The sequence below is a fragment of the Anastrepha obliqua genome, chromosome 1, assembly GCF_027943255.1.
Source record: "Anastrepha obliqua isolate idAnaObli1 chromosome 1, idAnaObli1_1.0, whole genome shotgun sequence".
Taxonomy (NCBI): domain Eukaryota; kingdom Metazoa; phylum Arthropoda; class Insecta; order Diptera; family Tephritidae; genus Anastrepha; species Anastrepha obliqua.
This window is the reverse complement of record NC_072892.1, coordinates 57,398,339-57,418,770: the sequence shown is the minus strand read 5'-3', so window position 1 is coordinate 57,418,770 and position 20,432 is coordinate 57,398,339. Positions and strand designations below refer to the sequence as shown.

Genomic DNA, 20,432 nt, shown 5'->3' with positions numbered 1-20,432 from the left:
TAATGGCCACACTATGGCTTAGAAATTCACCAAACGCGAATTCGATGGATTATTCTCTTTGGTCGATTTTCGAGAGCGAGGTCCGAACTAAAGAATTCACCAGTTTTGAGGCGCTTAACAAAGCATTGTCCGCGAGTGGACCAAAGGACCTTGAAGTCACATTCGGACAGCTTGCGATTCGTTTCTGGACCATCTCAAGGCCTTAGTCAAGGCAAAAGGTGATTATATCGAGCAAAAGTAAATTGATTCTGAATTTTGTATTATTTTCACACATTTTTTACTTAAAATTAATTTTCCAAACTAAATTTATAGCTTTTTTAATTCGTTACACTTCGAGTGCTGGACCCTGTAGACCAGCTATGTATGCGAATTTCATTATATTTGTGTTTCCTATATTCCACCTATAAGTATTGCGAACTTATATAAGAAAAAATTAAGTTAAGGACTTTAAGTATATTACTTAATGATAATCGCTTTTATGAATAATTTTATTTTCCACAGGAATAATGTTCGTAATTTAAATAAGTCATTGTGCTTATGTAAAGAATACGTTCACAAATTTGAGCTTAACAAAAAAAAGAAATCCGAAGAATTCTTGGCGATAAATTAAATGGATTAAATTAAATTAAATGGACGTTACAGCTTCCTCTGTCACTGATGCTGCAAACTGTTTTGCTGATTTCCTCTCATCGAACTTCGTGTCTGATGAAGATCTTCAGGAAGAACATTTGGCGGCCATTTGTCAAAATTTCTCTATTGTTTTCTACTGTTGACTTCGCTCCACTTGTTCTTTCAGATGATGATATCATTACGGATTGCTAAAGATTAGAAAACTCTTCCCAAGTTGACGTCGATGGTCTTTCTGTAACATTGTTTAAAAATGATCACTCTACGGTGCAATCTCTAAAAGTTATTTTTAATAAAACCTTGGCTGAATGTATATTTATCGATGGTTGGAAGCTCCAATTTTTAGAGCGAATTATAGATCAATTTTTAAATTATCTGCTGTCTTTAAACTCTTTGAATGTGTTGTCAAAGACCAGTTATATTTTAGCGTAAAACGTCTGATTAGTCCTAATTAGCATGGCCTTGTTATTGCAACATCTACGTTATCTTAAATGTCTGCTCTCAATTTCGGTAGGCATTAATGAATAAATAACCATCTAGAGAGCTTCAAATGCTGGTAGAAATAGCCGGCGAAAGGAAGCCCGATCTTTTTATTTGTGCCACCGCCAATGCCCATCATTCGGTATGGGGCAGCACCGACATCAGCGAAAGAGGTGAGACACTTTTTAATTATATAATTAGGTAAAGTCTTGCAAGGGGCCGACATTCGTGGGCCCTACTTAGAAAAATGTGCTCCATATAACTCTCATTACTGATGATAAAACTATAATCAGGGACCGGAAGGTTGTGGAAGAACCCTCATTCGCAGATCATAATTACATCAGCTTTAATATTGATTTCCATTTCACAAAAATTAGTAAAGTTTTGAGGAATCCCAGAAACACTAACTGGGACCTTTATGGAAAGATTCTGACAAAGGAAATGGGAAACAATACACCGAGAAATTCGCATGAAGACATTGAAGTTTTGCTTACCAGGCTTATAAAGGCCTTAACTAAAGCGTACAATATCTCTTGTCCCCCCAACACGAACAAAACGCAAACCTCAGCCTCCTAGGTAGAACAAGGAGCTGTGCGCTAGAAGGCAGTATGTTCGCGAGAACCTCAAGCTAGCGAGGCTGGCTGATTGTGAGGTAATTTGGGAAGAATATAGAGATGTACTTAAACTCTTTAAAAAGAAAATCCGTGTTGCTGAAAGTAGCTCGAGGTAAGGAAAAAACGGTTGAAGTGGCGAGGCTTAGAAAGCTATTGTCAAAACATCCTTCTATGCATAACCTTGTCAGGAGGGAGGATGGTACATGGACCAAAAACAGCGCAGAATCTCTAGAGGATCTCAGTAGCACCCACTTTCTAGGCGGTGTTGACGTAAGCAATACCGATCTAACCAGGGTAACAGTGAGATGTACTAAAATAGACGCAATTACCAACGAAAGGCTGGTTTGGGCAATCAAGTCATTTGAATCTTTCAAATCGCCTGGTCCAGATAGTATCATTCCGGCCATGATACAAAAAGCTTCAAGTTTACTAATACCATGGTTGAAGAATATTTACGAGAGATGTCTGAGGTTAAACTATGTACCGGCAAATTGGAGTGTTGCGAGGGTCATTTTTATACCCAAAGCAGTTAGAAGTGGCCATCTGTACTCGAAAGATTAAAGGCCGATTCATCTTATGTCATTCATCTTTGAAAAACTCTGGGCAAACCATATAGGGGACAGGTTAGGTTTAGCTTACAAGCTAAATTAACCATTAACGAAGTTTGCAGGAAATGTAATAAGCCGGGTTCAAGAGAAACCTTGGAGCATCTTCTATGCTACTCTCCGGCTCTCTCGCCTTGAATCTATCCCTAAACTGGAGCTCGAGCTAAAATTCGCGAACAGTGTGCGCATCTTGAGTGATGCATATTTGCGCTAAATAGGACTCTGATCTGGTATCGCTATGGACCAAAATGGTTTTTCCGTGGCTTCGGCCAGCCAATATAACCTAACCTAACCTAATTAATAAATAAATGAATAAGTAAATAAATAAATCCATTTAGCTCATAAATTGTACAATTCCAGTGAAAAATTTCAGTTTTATTGGTGGTTGTAACGACAAAAATTAAAATTATTAATTTTACATCACCCTGTATAATAATTGTATATATAAGAAGACAGTAAAAAGCATCATCAAATGCTTGCAAAGCACAGCGTTAGTAACATCGATTTTGCGATTACCTTTAAAGTCATTCGTTAGTTGTGCAGTAAATTCCAGTTGATTTAATTCTTAATCCAATTGCGTTGTGGCCGCATCACTTCAGCTGATTAAATTTTTGTTTACGTTCACACTTAACAACTTCAATTTAATGAAAAGTTATAAAAACAAGAAGTGTTAAAAATGAATAAAAACAAAAGTAAAATTTAAGAGGAAACAGAAATAAAATTTAAGAGAAACTGCATTTCCGCTTCCGTACAAAGAGTGAAATCAATCAGTTGCCAAGTCAACAAATCGAAGTGACACACCACAATCGCATTCGTTTTATGCCCTGAATATCTTGATTGTCAGTTTATTTACCAAATAAAGTTTCTGCTACACTCTTCTATTTGAAATTGAAAATTGCAGAGTTCGTTGTGAGAGGTAGATCAGCAAGAGAAGAAGCGAAAAAGCGGTGGGTAATACAGAGAGGGCGTAGAACAAGCAACAGTAACAGTAGGAGCACAGCAGCTTAGGGCTATTTTAAATCAAGTGCTGCTGCGTTAGGGGAAGAAATAAAAACAACAACAAAAAGGACAACAACTTAAAATCGCACGTGTTGGCACCTAGGCGGTGCATAAAAGCTGGCAATTGTGTGCTGGCATGTGGCAGAGGACATGCATACATACATACATACATACGGATGTGTTAGTCTATTTCTCATGTGTGCTCGTGTGCTTATTTGACTGCCTGCTTGCCTGTCCTTCTCGACCACGTATGTAAACAAAGCGTAAACGTGTAAGAATTGTAAATATTTGCATGCGCTTTTTTGTTTGTGTTTTTTCCATTCCTATGAATGAACTCATCACGCTGTTGTTTGACTTACAGCACGGCGGTGGCCACGGAAGCCCCAACGAATTCAGTCAATCCATTCTCGCACACGCACACACACACACACAAGCAGATCAAACACATACGCGCGCTCCTTTATTTAACCCTGCAGTTAAAGCTTCTAGTACTGAACTACAACCCTTACAACTACAACTGCCACTGCTACTACCATCAGTTTGGTTTGCAGCTGACGTGATGCGTGTTTTATTCTGATCCGATGCTTGGTATTTTCAAAAGGGATTTTCAAGATGGCGAGTACTACAAAGTGTCCATTCATAGCATATCCAGAATTATACCATTTAACGACCTAACCAGCTGTTGTATTGACATTACGCAAGTTAACGCAATAGACAAAAAAAGTCTTCTCCAATTTGCGGCAAAATCATCAAGTTTGAACCAAGAATGCGCCCATCAGAGAGGGCGTGACGTCACATTAATGCAGCGTTTTTGCAGCGCTGCCAACTGTTTGCTCTTCGTAATAAATTTACTGCTTTTTTAAAACCAATATGCGAAAATTTTTGGTTTGGTGTTTGTTTATTTTTTTAAATTTAAATCTACCAAAACTGTAAGTTAAACAAAAAATTAAAAAAGGCTAAAAAAGGTTACCCTTGCAGCTTCTAGTGAGAAGATTTCATACTTTTCAAAATTTCTTTATTCTTATAAAATTTCAGGTTTTGAAAGTGCAAATCACTTTTTTAGCTACTTTTGAGGTTATGTAAGAATATAGGATTGGTTGCTTAAACCACTTAAATCTTTTTAAGAAGGTAACTGCTCCCTCTAGTGAGACATTTTCCAAATTTCCCAGGTCATCAAAGAAATAATCGCCAATATATTTGGCACGGCTTCTTTGAAGTGCATGGCACTCACAAGGGAGGTATTGCACCGATTCAATTTCTTCTGCATCTCCCCAAATAGCAGAGAATAATGAATAAACCATAACGACCTTTTTAAAAAATGAGTACCTCATCCTGTTACATAACCTCAAATATAGGAAAAAAAAAGTTTTCGGCCCTTTTTTTAAAGAGATTCTCTTAACATAAGTTTTTCAAAACTCTGTCACATTTATTTTAGAAAACGCACACAGTAAAGAGAATTTGTCACGCATACAAAGTTCTTTAAGGGAGGGGGTAGGGTCACAAAATCGAAATTTTTTTCTTCACTCATCTTATAGTAAATCATTTCAAGAATGTTGTGTCAAAATTTTAAGTGGATCGGAGCAGAACTCTCAAAGTTGTAGCCTTTGTAGGCACTCTACCTCGAATGCGGAGCATCGATAATTTCTCAGAGTCATTTTTTCAAACGCGTTTTTCCCGAAACGACTTCTTAAAAGTCGGTGCCAATCACAACTCCGAAACTATTCAACCGATTCTTTTCAAATTTGGCACACGTTTTCTAAATCAAAAATACCTCCCCCCTACACTGTTTTTTTTATTTTTTGTTTTTTAAGGTTGTTTTTCACTTACAAATATGGCGAAATTTTTCGCCAAAAATGCTCGTTTTACGTTTTTTTGCCACCAAACTACAAAAATGAAAAAAAAAAAAAAAATTTATTAATGTAGGGGGGAGCATTACGTCATACTTTAACTGAAAAATTCGACTTTTTTAGTTTCAGATGATTCGACGACGAATGCCGATTGGCACCGCAGAGCACCTCTCGAAAAACATATCTCCAAAAAAACTCTGTCATGGGCTTATTTGTCAATATTTTATTATTAATATTTTTTAAAAACTTATTGAAAAGATGTACAATAACATGTAATTGATTTTATTAAAGTATCTTAAGCCATATTTCTGTAAAAAATTCACAAAAAAAGTGTTTTTTTTAGCGCTAAACCCTACCTCCCCCTTAAGTAATTCAATAAAAATTTGGTATTTTTCGTCTCTATATAATGGGTATTTTAGTGCTTTTTTATATCCAAAACTAGGCAACACTGCAATTGCGAGAGAGAGACTTGACTGCTCGAAGTAGAAGAAGAAGAACAAACTCGGAAAAAATGTTAATAAAGCGAAAAAATGATACACACGAATAGTTAGTGGACAATGTGACCAGATGATAAAAAACTATAAAGCTAAATAGAACTGGGTGAATTATTACAAATTCAATACTCGGAGCATTTTTTAATAGGAGAATATTTGTTTTGCATGCAGCTTTAATTCGTCATTGTGAATTGCGATTCTAGTCAACTTGGAACTAGTTAACCTGGGACCAGTATGACTTCTCCTTACTGAGTATTTTGGCAATATTTGAAAAAAAAATTATTTAATAGGGGAATATTTGTTGTGCATGCAGTTTTAATTAGTCTTTTTGCAATTAGTACAATACAATCCTAGCTTATTCAGAACTAGCCAACTTGGAACTAGTCAACCTGGAATCGGTATGACTTATTCCATTAAACACCAATCCATGAACTGTAACGTTTGCTGAGTTGGTTAGCATTTCCCTGCAGACTTGATTCACATACACAAATACTTACTCTTACATAGATTACCAATTCACTCACTTACTCATTCAATAAGCTCAGACTCAGTCATTCAATCATTGAGACATTCAGCAATTTTATTTAATAGAACTATGAATAAGTTCGTACGGTTTTTTTTCGAAATTTGAAACTTTATTGACGTAAAATGGTTACAAATTTAATATTCAAAGTATTGTCCATCGCTTACTACTACTTTTTCCCATCTTTCTGGCAATTCACGGATTCCCTTTGTGAAAAATTCGGTCGGTTTTGCCGCAATCCACGAATCGATCCATTTTTTGACTTCATCGTAATTACGGAAGTGCTGGTCAGCCAGGCCATGTTGCATCGATCGGAAGAGATAGTAATCGGATGGCGCAAGGTCTGGACTATACGGCGGGTGGGGTAGGACATCCCATTTGAGCGTTTCTAAGTATGTTTTGACCACTTGTGCAACATGTGGCCGAGCATTGTCATGTTGCAAAATAACTTTGTCGTGTCTATCGGCGTATTGCGGCCGTTTTTCTCGCAGTGCTCGGCTCAAACGCATCAATTGTCGTCGGTAGACATCCCCCGTAATCGTTTCATTCGGTTTCAGTAGCTCATAATACACAACACCCAGCTGGTCCCACCAGATACACAGCATAACCTTCAGGCCATGAATATTCTGCGCCGACGTCGATGTTGAAGCATGGCCAGGGTATCCATACGTTGCCCGACGTTTTGGATTGTCGTAATGGACCCACTTTTCATCGCCAGTCACAATTCGATGCAAAAAACCCTTTCTTTTGTGCCGTTGAAGCAGTTGTTCGCATGCCATAAAACGGCGTTCAACGTCTCTTGGCTTCAATTCATACGGCACCCAATGGCCTACCTTTCGGATCATTCCCATGGCTTTTAAACGTTTGGAAATGGTTGATTGATCAACTCCCAAAGTTTTTGCAACCTCTTCTTGCGTTTGAGCCGGATCTTGATCGAGCAATTCCTCCAATTCGGTATCCATGAACTTTGGCGGCGCACCCTCGCGTTCTTCGTCTTCCAAGCCAAAATCACCACTTTTAAAGCGTGCAAACCACTTCTGGCACGTTCGCTCAGCTAGAGCATGCTCACCATAAACTTCCACCAAGATACGATGACTTTCGGCTGCTTTTTTCTTCATATTAAAATAATGAAGAAGAATTCCCCGCAAAAACACATTATTTGGCACGAAATTCGACATTTTCAAGTGTGGTAAAAATATTGTTGTTTACGCTTCAAATAAAAAACTTATACTGACGTTTGTGCCTTACGACAGTAGCTCTCCAATGAATGTTTGGAAATGTGGATCGATGGAATAATAATCAAGTTACGCCAAGTGTTGTAAAACCGCACGAACTTATTCATAGTCCTATTAATAGAAGACTATTTTTTAAAAGCAGCTTTAATTCTTCATTTTGAAACTAGTACATTTCTAGTCACTCTGGAACTAGTCAATCTGGGACCAGTATGATTTCTCCCAATTCATGAATTGCAATGCTTGCTCTGTAGTCTGCAGACTTCATTCATTTGCCGATTCACATATACACTCTCACACGAATTGACTATTCAGTCAGGTCATTTGCAGTCATCCACAATCTGAAGTTGGTTACACTTCGAGTGCCGGACCCTATACTCGGGTATTGCTAATTGTATGCAAACTCAATATTTTAAGCATTTTTTTAATAGAAGAATATTGGTGTTGCATGCAGCTTTACTTCGTCGTTTTGAAACTAGTAAAATTCTAGTCAATCTGACACTAGTCAATCTGAGACTAGTATGACTTCTCCCAGTTCATGAACCACAATGCTTACTGTGTAGTTTGGCATTTCACTGCAGATTTCATTAACTTGCCGACTCACATATATACTCACACACACATTGCCAATCCACTCACTTATTCAATCAGCTCGGTTTCAGTCATTCGGTCTTTCAGTCATTCTCTCATTCAGCCATGCGCCCATTCTAGTCATTCTAGCCACTCAGCGGGAAGCTGTCGCCCACAATGCCACACCCCCCACACACAGTTCGGTTAATGGCCATCAAGTAAAAATCTATGCCATATTCAGCAAATTTTCTTCATAAACTTTCACTGTCAACTGCGTTGATTGTAGCGTGAATGTGTTTACGCTTGTGTGTATGAGTGAATACATATGTATGTTTGTGAGTGCTGCGGTTTGGCACAGCGTGGGTGACGTTGGCACTGCTTATTGCCATCTGTGTGAAATGTTTATTTTTTAAACATTTCACAAATGAACGCCTAAATAATCAAATTCAAAGCGCTAAATACGTTCTGGGAAGTTGAATATTTGCAAATTTTTTTATGGCAAGAAAACCGTCGTTGGAAATGAATTGAAATTAAATTTCTTGTTTTTCGACGAGTTGACTTCAATTAAGTGTTTTTTGAAATAAAGTTCATCGTGTAGGGTTTTCTAGGTTGACCTAAGCCATGGTCAGATCTTCCTTACATAAATAGATTTTACAGTGCGTTATTGAAAACCGTTTCTTTTGAGAACTCTGTTAACTCTGTATGGTTTGAAACAATATACTTCACAATAAATTTATATAAAAAATTCCACATTTCTTTGTTCCACCAAGGTTTTAGACCTGACTGCAATTGATTTTTTATCTTATTATTGCAAAGAGGGGTTTTTTGAGCTATTGCGTAGAGAAGTTGAAAGCTGAAAGCCATCAAATTGGAACGAGTTAAGGCATCCAATCCAATAATAGGTAACACAAGTTTTCAAACCCGCTTCCTTTTACTATTGTTTGGTTATGATACTGGTTCCCGATGCATTTTTGTGCACTGAAAAACTTCTGATGTTTAAAAATTCCCATCATATCAATGTAAAACCCATATTTATGAATTTTCGTCCGCCATCTTGGATGCGCCATTTTGAACTTTGAGAAAATTTTTTATCGGATTTGTAATCAATTATTATTCATTTCCATCCTGATCACTGGGATCTGAAGAGCTAACTCCGTTTCATTAATTATTTTAGGGTAAGATTCTATCTTTAATTTGAGTAGAGGTTGAAGTCTCTTGCACGTCAGGTTTTGTAGAAAAGTGGGGGTAAAAAACTCCGAAAATACCTAGAAATACATTTTTATAGTTTTCTAACCCCACTTTCTTCAAACCCATTACCTGATGGACATTTTTGCACCGTGTTCCAGAACCGTGTTCAGCGCACAAAAATACATCGAAGCCCCGTCTCATAAAAAAACACAAGCAAGCTATGAAGTCATGATTCCACTTCAACTTTAGAGTCAGTGAAGAACAATTTTGTGCGCGATGGTAATTTAAATCTATCCATTTTTAGAAACCATTAAAACAGCTAAATAAAATTGATTTATCTTTCAAATTATTAAAAAAAAATTAAATTCCTGAGTTACAAAAGAAGTGATTTGAGTTTCTTAATTAATTAAAATTGCTCCGTCACTCAATGTAATTCGCCTTGTGACCTTTGTTCCAGGAATAAACGCATAAACAACCACAATAAAACAACAGAAAAGCCGGCAAGAAAGACACTTCCATTCCAATTTCCGCGAACTTAAATAGCTTAGGCATGTCGCTCCTCACCTGCTGGCTTATTACAAAGGAAATTTTCACAAAGGTTTAGGCGTTAGATTGAAAGACATTGGCACCTTCAATACAACCAAACTCTTCTAAGGCTGAGCTGAAAATAATTATGAATGCAATGGGGTTGCTCACAGGCCTTATTATTTTTAGTCGATAGGCGGAAGGATGAGAGTGCACACAAAGACTTCTGAAGAAGTTCTTGGAACGAACAAGAGACCGAAACTCTAAGATGCCAGCTTTGAAATGTCCTGCACTTTGGAGAAGAAAACGCGTATTGAAGGTCACAGAATTGTTTGGGGATCTGGGTGAAATAGCTATGTATGTAAATTAAAGACATGCCAATGGATGAAAGTCGTCGATTTAACGCCTTGCTTTGGTTAAGAAGAGGAAAATTAGTCAATATAGCATCACAACTGGCCCAATCATGGGGCTAGTGTGTTGACACTTCCGCACAACCTAACCCAACCTAACCCAACCTAAGAGCAGTTGGCTTTGGGAAAAGCATTGAAAATCTCTACCGCTTTATAACACCTGCACACAAAATTTATGAACTTTACACTCACGCACACATATACACATTTAATAATGTGTTTATTCCTAGCTTGATAATCACTCACATCATTTGCAAGTTTAAATGAATGCGTCTCATAAATTTCATCATTTCAAATTAAATTTTTGTTCAATTTTCTCTGATGTTGTTGTTGTTAATTACTGTTGCCGCTGGTGCTGATGTTTTTTATGACTTTGCCACTTAAAATGAAATATATTTTAATTGTTTGTTTGTTTGTTATTGTTCTTTTGATTTTAATTATGAACATAAATACGTACATTCATGCATACAGGGTGGTCCTTATCGGAGTTTCTTTTTGAAAATTTAACAAAATTAAGCAACATAAATTTTTGTCTGTATCCCCAATACGATTTTATTCACATAGCTACCTCGGCTATAGCGCATCGTTTAACTCAGTTTTTCCTAGACCTGGATGACAGTTTCTGGCGAATGGCTTGCTGTATGTTCGCGTTAAGCGCTTGAATCGCTAATGGATTGCTCGCATAATAGAGGCCCTTCACGGCACTCTACAAGAAAGAGTCACAGTGTCAAATTGCAACTCCGAAGTGGTGAAATGCCATCGCCAAGACGACAATTAAAGAACTTAGCGCGCAAAAGATGATTTGTGGCATGGCACGCCATCCAAAAATCGTATATGTCCATGTCTTCCATTTTCGTCTACAAACAAATCATTTAACAGGGCACTGTAGTGCTCATCGTAGGCCTTCTTCTTCTTTATTTGCATGTTCTTTTTCGAATGTAAGCGATTGTACCATCCAAGTTGCACTTCAATTCAATTACTATATATTTCCATATAGAACCATTGTATTTCGTTTGTAACTCTAACCTCCGCGGCTTGGTTCCAATACTCATTGCATTTTTTAGCCAGAGGTTTTTTGGCAAAGTAATAAAATAGATTTTAACCAATCTTTCTTGAACTAGCCGTGGACCAAAATGGCGTTTCAGTAGAAAAATTAATGTAAACGCCCAAAATCGTCTATAAACAGTCACTATAAGAGTATACATTAACTTCTCGACAATCTTTTCGATTCCAGATGTGGCAGTTTTGCTTGTTACTTTAACCGCCGAGCTGAAAATGTGTTTCTTCCTAAAATATTATTTTCAATGGACGCCCAAACAACAGAACATTGAATTCGGAAATAATTTTGTAATAGTTCCCAATGCTGATCAAGCGTAAAGCGATTTATTTCGTTCGCGAAGATGTGACATTGACTTTTTTCCAGGATCATATGATTAAATCCAATGCACTGCATGGACCACCCTGTACATACTTAGATGCCTACTTTAGTTGGTGTGCGTGCACATTTCATGTTTATATAGTGGCAGTATTTTGCTTATGTATTTTCATACTACAAAGCGAAAAGTGTAGAGTGTTGAAAGTTTAATTAGAATTTAATTACACAAATGGAAGAATATGAGAAACCAATTGAAACGATTGAGGGATGCCGCATGCTTAGGCTATGAGTTCACGCAAAAGCAAAAGCAAACAAACAAAATTACTTATAAATGATGAACAAAAAATAATAAGCAAAGCAAAATCAAATAAACAATAAAAACTGAAGTGGCGGCTGGTGGCAATACTAGTTCGTATGCCTTTTAATTGCTGGAATGAAATGCGAGCGCATTAATTTGATCGCTTGACGATAGTGCATAAATAAAGAAATGAAATGTTTTTCACACCAGACATACGAGTAACGGGTGTTGAAGCAATAATAATATAGTTCATATACACACACACACATCAGTGCATGAACATTCATATAGGAAGAAATAAATCGCACAGTTTTAATTAAATTTAATTTGCTCTTCAAAACATTACTCGTCATACGCTGGCATGAATGGGGTTCAGTGTGTCGCCATGAGATTATTTCGGTGTACTGTAAATTCTTTTACATAGGCTAAGCATATCGCGATGAGCTTAAAGTACGGGTACGCGCCCACTACAAAGAGGAAAGGGTGATGGTAGTGGGGAGAAAATTATGCAGCCAACTAGGAAAAGAAAAAAACCCAGATAGATGGGAATAATTCGATCTTCAGATGCTTGAAACCCATCCAAAATATTTAAAAAATGGTCGACTTACCACAGAAGATATGGGATGGAATGAGATGGTGTTGTGGATGGCCGGAAATTTTCTAAGCTCTCTGTACTTAAGGCCACAGAGAGAGGATTTAAATCATAGGTGAGCCAGATATGTTGATGATCTATTACTCTTTCCAGACTATTTTAAGAATCTTAGCAGTTTGTCGAGGGAAAGAGAACGTTTTCGCTCATGCTAAGTATGAGCTTGATCTAAAAGGATGAGTTTGATTTCAAAGAAAATGTTTGAAAGCAACAAAAAAAAAACCATGAGCTCATTTAGCTCTTATTTATGATATGAACCTGAATGGAAGAAAATTTTAACTCTCATAACTAAAAATCATTAAATTTGCACGTTTTTTAAAGATGTTTTATTTTTTTTCTTTTAATTTCTATATGCGCGGGGGAAAACGAATGCCCGACATTTTTTAATATGAAAGAAAACACCCAACATCGTCGGCAAAAAAAAATTTCAAAAATAATTTCGACTTTTGGGCTACATGACACTCGCAATTTTTTTTTAATTTGTATTTATGATTATCTTTTTAGTTTTTATAATAAAGTGAACTATATTTTCATAAAAAAGGTATATTGAAATTAAGTTAGAAACAAAGAAATTAACAAAACTCATTAATAAGTTTCTGTGCTGTAGTTATTTAAGGCAGTGCGTTTACCTACATGATTTGTGAAAATTAATTAGCTAAAAATTTAATTACAAAGTTTGCTTTCAATTAAGGCAGGGTTCATATAACTGAAAAATCCTTTCTTCTAAGTATTTTATAACAGGTGGCGCAAAATTAATCAATTATGGAAAGATTTATAATATTTGCAAATATCGTTCTACGGCAATCATATTTGACACTTGTGAGCTAAACAGCTGCAGCATACAAACAGACAAGCAATGGAGCACGTAAGGGTCAAAATAAAGATTTCCGTCATTCAAAATATTTTTTTGTTTTAGTAAAAAGTTGAATGGTTAATTTTGTGCCACCCTTTATTGCAATATATTAACACCCACGTATTCTATTACTAAAATTAATTGGAAAAAAATTCCAATATTTGTATATAAAATAAAAAATAAATACTCAATAATTTTTCGTCACAATGAAACTCTTTATCAGAACGCACTCTTATCGCTCAAGTCGACAAGCTTAGGCTCAGCTGGCAGCTAAATTTTAAAAATAAACTTTGTTTGCTGTCAACGCAGGTGCCGACTACAAACATTGACGCTGTGTGCTTCTTTTCATTTTTCAAAATTTTTTCAAGTGCATACGCACTCGATATGTTTCTAATAATATGTCTGATATTATTTAGTTTAATTCATTGTCTTGCCTTGCTTTATTGGCGAGCACAAGAAAGCTCATCTGCATCAGGCATTGGTGAGACTATTAAAAAGGAGTTTTTCGTCGAGCAGCGGAAGATTACGGTTAAAGGTGTGCTTAATAAGAGCTGGACTGGTGAAAAATATTATGCATTTCGTGGAATATTCTACGTGAAGCCACCAATTGGGCAGCTGAGATTTAAGGTAAAGCTACATAGAAAGTTTATGAAGTCAATTAATGGGCAGTATTCTTAATAAAATTTACTCTACAATTTTAGTTGGTTGAGAAGTTTTGAAAGGAAAAGCTATCAGTGAGTAACAGAATCAAAATTTAATACTTTAATATTTTGTCTAACATTTGAATGTACCAAAAATAGTATTTCGATCGATCAGTTCTTTACAGCAAAAGTATTTATATTTTTGTTTTGTTTTTTTTTTTCAATGGGAATATTCATTTGGAAGGTTTGTCAGCAACAAAAATTTATAAGGTTCAATAAGTTCAAAAAAGTGAAAGGAACAAAAACGTGTCCTTTCCAGCATTACTCCCGCACAATAGTCAGCGCATTGTGGCTGCTAAAACGCTGCCAAGAGGAAGTGGGCATACCGAAGTGGCATACATATAACGCAGTCTCACCAAATGTAGCGAAGTCCTCAATCATCTGTGCGATCCTTCTGGCAGAGAAATGTGAAACTTAAACCCAATGCAGTTAATCAAAGAGAAATTTGAATTTCTCAACTAATCAAGATCGCTAAAGAATCTTTTGTTAACATATTCATTTTCTTTATATGAAGCAAATATGTATATCCAAAACCCATGTGAAAGCATTGCCTTCATAGTCACAATAAAATCGAACAACAGTCATTCAGAAAACTAAATATATTTATAAATAATATCATACTTCAAGGTGAATGTGCCCGATTTTCTGGGTGTGTCATCTCGCCTTTATTATTTTATAAAGCAACATGAAATACAAGGTTTATTTTTTATTTTCAGGATCCCAAACCACTAGAGGAGTTACGCTCCTTCATCGATGCACGCTACGATGGACACGATTGTCCTTCAATCTACGCCCTTCAATCTACGCCACAAATGCTTCAGAGGATTGCCTCGTACTGAATATTTACACGCCGACTGTGAGTTTTAAAAGTAAACATGCCCCGAAAACTCACTTAAAATATCTTTTCACTGCAGATCATTGAAACAGCCGCACTGCCTGTACTTGTCTTCATTCATCCAGGCGGGCTTTATATCGGATCCTCGCTGAGTTCCTTTATCAGTCCCGTTTATCTCCTATCCAAACCGTTGATAGTTATAACATTCAATTACCGTCTCGGCACTCTTGGCTTCCTGCAACTCGGCACATGCGAAATACCCGGCAATGCTGGGTTCAAAGACCAAGTGCACGCACTACGCTGGGTAGCCAAGTATATACAACTATTTGGTGGCAACCCTAAAGATATCACACTCATGGGCTATAGTGCTGGTGCATTGAGTGTTAGTCTCCATTTGGTATCGCCTATGTCACAGGGTCTCTTTCACAAAGCGATTATAATGAGTGGATCGGTGCCACCTCAAAAGCCATTGCCGGAACGCGCACAATTGGAACTGTTGCGCAAACAGGCGCGTATTTTGAATTGTACGCATGCGATGGATGAAACAGAGATCTTGAATTGCTGGCAGCAATTTAACGGTTGTGAAATTACTTCAACGCTGCGTAGCCTCTTCGAATTCGGCAAAGGTAATCCAATTTATATTTTTCTGCCGCTTATTGAAAATGACTTTGGTCAGGAACGTTTTCTTACTGAACCGCCTTTTGAGAGTTTGCAACGTGGCGAATTTTCTAAGGTGCCTATTTTGATAGGTTTCACAAATGGTGAACTTTGTCAATTCGCTGTGGATATTATGAGAGGCTCGAGATTAGAGCGACAGTTTTATGAAGATTTTGAAAAGTTGGCACCTGATATATTTATGTATGCTGATCATAAGGGGGATTTGAGTAAAATTAGTGCGGCATTGAGGGAACGTTACTTAAAGAACTTCACAGGCCTCGATCACAACAACTTGGCGCGGTTGTACGACTTTTTCTCGGATGCAATTATTCGCTTCGGAACGCAATGCCTGGCGGAGTATTTCCTTACAGCTTTGAGTTTAGAGGAGAGTTTACCCATTTTAACTATCCCATAAAACCGGGTGAGTTAGTGAAGAGTTGTAATTGCGCCTAATTTCATTGAATTTATCTTCATTATCATTTTATCTATTTTTTTCTTCTACTATCGGCTTATTTCATTTAATATGGATTATAGTTTCTGACATTTCGCGCTTTATCTTTTTTTATTTTATTTCATTAGAGGAATACATTTAATTCAATTTAAAAATATTTTTTCCTTTCGTTTCATTTCATTTTATTGTACTATAATTTAGTTAATTTCTTTTATTCCAGTACTTTTTATTTCATTTCACATTATTCTTTCCTGTTTGGGTTTCTTCTAATCCATTCCGTTTCCTTTCATTCCTGTTCCATGCTACTTCTTTCTACTCTATGCCATTCCGTTCCACACCTTTTCATCCAGTTTTATCAGAGAACGTCTGAAATAGAGAAAATACCCGCCAGACATATTTCGGAAACTAATCTTACGTTTCATAATTCATTACGCACACAGACTTGGCCTGAATTTGATTTATATTTAAACCTAATAATGTTTTGAGTGGAGAAATAAACATGATAAGTTGAGAAAACGATCCTTTTTAATCAGTTTTATTCCTGTCATTTAAATTTACCACATTTCATTTTGTTTCAAAATTTCATTCCAGTTCATTTCAATTTACTTCATTTATTTTAAATTTCATTTTATCTCAGAGCATTTCATTTAAAAATTGCATGCGATGGCGATTTATTTAATTTCATATATTTGAAGAAAATTTCACTTTACTTTATTTGACTTCATTCCACTTCATTGCTCATATCAGTTGATAATCCCATCTCATTTCAGTTTGTTTTACTTCGCTCCAAATTCTATTCCATTTTTTTCATTTCATTTTACATTATTTCAAAATTTTATTTCATTTTAGTTTATTCATTTCATTTCAAAATTCAATACAATTTCATTTCAGCGCATTTCATTTGAAAATTTCATTCCATTTCAGTTTATTTTATTTCACTTCAAAATTTAATTAATTTTTTTTTTAATTTGATTCATTTTACATTATTTAAAATTTTTATTTCATTTTAGTTTGTTCATTTCATTTCAAAATTTCATTCCATTTCATTTCATTTCGTTTCATCTTATTTCAGTTTATTTTATTTCGCTCAAAATTCCATTCCATTTTTTTTCATTTCATTTTACATTATTTCAAATTTTTATTTCATTTCAGTTTATTCATTTCATTCAAAATTCCATGCAATTTCATTTCAGCCCATTTCATTTCATTAGGTTTCATCTAATTTCAGTTTATTTTATTTCACCCCAAATTCCATTCCATTTTGTTTTCATTACATTTTACATTATTTCAAATTTTTATTTCATTTTAGTTTATTCATTTCATTTCAAAATTCCATACAATTTCATTTCAGTTCATTTCATTTCAAAATTGCATTCCTTTTCATTTCAGTTTATTTTGTTTCACTTCAAAATGTATTTAAATTTTTTTATTAATTTGATTTCATTTTACTTTATTTCAAATTTTTATTTCATTTCAGTTTATTTATTTCATTTCAAAATTCCATTCCATTTCATTTCAGTTTATTTTATTTCACCTCAAAATTTATTCAAATTTTTTTTTCATTTCATTTTACTTAACTTCATTTTGTTTCAAAATTTGTTCTCATCTCAGTTCATTCCATTTCATTCCATTTTATTTCAAAATTGCATGTAATTACGGTTCATTTCATTCCATACTATTTCAAAAAAATGTTATTCCACTTTATTTCATTTCATTCCACTTTATTTCATTTTATTCTACTTTATTTTTCATTACATTTGAAAATTTCATCTCATTTCAGTTTATTTCATATAAAAAATTTCATTCTATTTCAAAATTTCTTCTCAGTTCCGTTAATTTGATTTCACAATTCCATATAATTTAATTTCAAAATTTCATGTAATTTCAGTTTATTTCATTTTATTTGATTTCAAAATTGCATCTCAATTCAGCTGCAGTTTATTTACTTAACTGCGTTTCAATGGTCACGCCAATTCAAAATTTCACGTAACTTCAAAATTTTATCTCACTTCAGTTCATTTCATTTTAAAATTTTATTTAATTGCATTACACAACTTACCCTCCTTTCAATTCATTTAATTTCACTTCATTTTAATTCAATATTTCACCACATTTCAGTTCATTTCATTTTATTTTGCTTTTCATATAATTACAGTTCAATTCATTTTATTTTATTTCATTTCATATCATTTCAGAATTCCATTTCATTTTATTTTACCTCATTTCATTTCTGGGTTCATTTAATTTTAAAATTTCATATAATTTCGAGATTTTATCCCATTTCCACTCATTTCATTTTATAATTTCATCAAATTTTAATTCAATTCTCATTTTATCTAATTTCGATTCGCTTCATTTCAAGATCAAATTACGTTCATTTCATTTCCAATTTCATACCATTCTGGTTCATTTCATTTCACAATTTCATCTCACTTCACTTAAATTCATTACAAAATATTCCCTCACCTCATTTAATTTATTTTCAATATATCATCTCACTTAAATTCTTTCCAATTCTTTTCATAAAAAGTTTAGTCTCATTTCAGTTCACTTCAAATAATTTTATTTCATTTCTCCTCATTTCGTTTTCTTTTATTTCATTTTATTCCATTTAGTTCTACTCCTTCTACAATTTCCTTCTATTTGTTTAATTTATATTACAGTTCCTATTTTTTGCTCTCTTCATTTGTGTTTGTAAAAAACTGAAAGTTTAATAATTCCTTCTCTGCCTCAATTTAGATCGCGTTGAACACATGGATGATTTAATGTATTTATTTGAGATGAACCCTAGCACCTTTAAACACTCCGAGTCGAATGCAGCTATGATCCGGAAGTATACAAAATTTGTATTTAATTTCATGAAAAAGGGGTGAGTGTAAGAATTAAATATTAAAATATAACACTTCCACTTCTATGAAATACGTTTTCATCTATTTAAATTCTCAGCTCCCTACTTTTTGGCCGAACTTATCTTACAGGATATACTAAAATACATCGGGCATTAGAGTTCCAACCGGGCACTTTTTTCGCCAAGGACACTTATGACATGTGGAAACAACTATTTTTGTGAACCACTATATCCAAGAATAAAAGGAAGGCGTACTGTTATACGTCTGAACGTACTATTATTTACGGTGAATTAAAATTTGCTGGAGCTTTGCTTAATTATAATTATTTTCTCAATTGTTAAAGTATATTCAAATATACGTATGCATATTGTAAAAAATAAATAATTTTTGATCATTCAGATTACCATCTCCGGAGGGCTATAGAGCACGCACACTACAAGGTAGTCCTCAAAAATCGGCTTAACAAGCAGGTGCGCTTGTAGACGTGAGAATTGTAGAGATTAGGTTAATGAGTAAGGCTAATGAATAATCAAAAATCTGATCTCAGTGACCCGAGAGCACCAACGGCCGTAGAACTTTTCATTTTTATTTAATTTCTAAGTTTGACTCAAGTAGGAATCTCTAGCTGTTTCTTTATAATATGTAAGCAATTTGTTCTTCCTTTCTTGTACACTACGCTTGGAAGCATAGGACCGCGACAAAACTCTTTCATCGTACGCGGTTCTGGGCTGTTGTTTTTGCGAAGTCCAATGTAATATCCGCATCTGCTAGCTCCCGCAACATCGAGTATTTTTTGGCCGACCGCGACCTCTGCTCCTTTGCGGGTTCCAGTCTAGTGTTATTCTCGTGTTCGACCAGAATATTCTACAGATGATGCGAAAGCACTTGTTGTTGTAGCCTCTGTGATTTTGACGTTAGAGGCCAACCATGATTCACTTCCGTACAACAATACTGACTTAACACTTGAGCTGAATATTCACAGTTTAGAGAGTCTGGAGATTTGCGAACTCGTCCATACTATTTATATGCATTCACCTGAATGCGACCCTTGTTTTGTTTAGCTTGCAGTTTTATTGTGGTTGAATCTCATTGCCTTCGGCTTGGCGATGTTGATCTCCAGTCCGATAGTGCGTACCAGCGTGACTAGTCTGTCCACCTTCGATCGTCAATGAGCTTGTGAGAGAGGAAGCAGATCTCGTCGGCGAAGCCCATACCCTCAAGATATGTGGGGAAACTCCATACGATGCCTCTTTTGTCCAGAGTCAATTGGCTCATAAAGTCGGCTAGGTCGATAGCGAAGAGGCAGGGGACAGCCTTGCGTTACACCTGGTTTGGTGGTATGATTTTGATTTTATCTTCAAATTTTGAATTCACTTAGCGATCGAAATTTTTCTCTAAATTTTAGCCAGCTATTTCATACCATAAATGCCCCACTTAATATATTTTTTTTTTAATTTCGCAGAACTCATAAAATGTCTATTGTCTGCTGACCTTAATTGCTTTTATAATACTTTAACACTTGTTTTATTTTCTTTTCGTTAATTCGCTCGCTGCTAAGCTGGAGAATCAGCAACGCACCCGCACAACTCATTTCGCTAAACGACATATCATAAAATCCGTTGCCAGAAGAGGAGAATAACTCAAGTATCG

The 20,432-nt window shown here is 35.3% G+C and overlaps 1 pseudogene; it reads left to right on the top strand.

Annotated features, from left to right (window-relative positions):
* The first annotated feature begins 1,177 nt into the window (after window positions 1-1,177).
* On the top strand, window positions 1,178-19,245 carry LOC129252991 (juvenile hormone esterase-like; annotated as a pseudogene).
* Window positions 19,246-20,432: the final 1,187 nt, after the last annotated feature.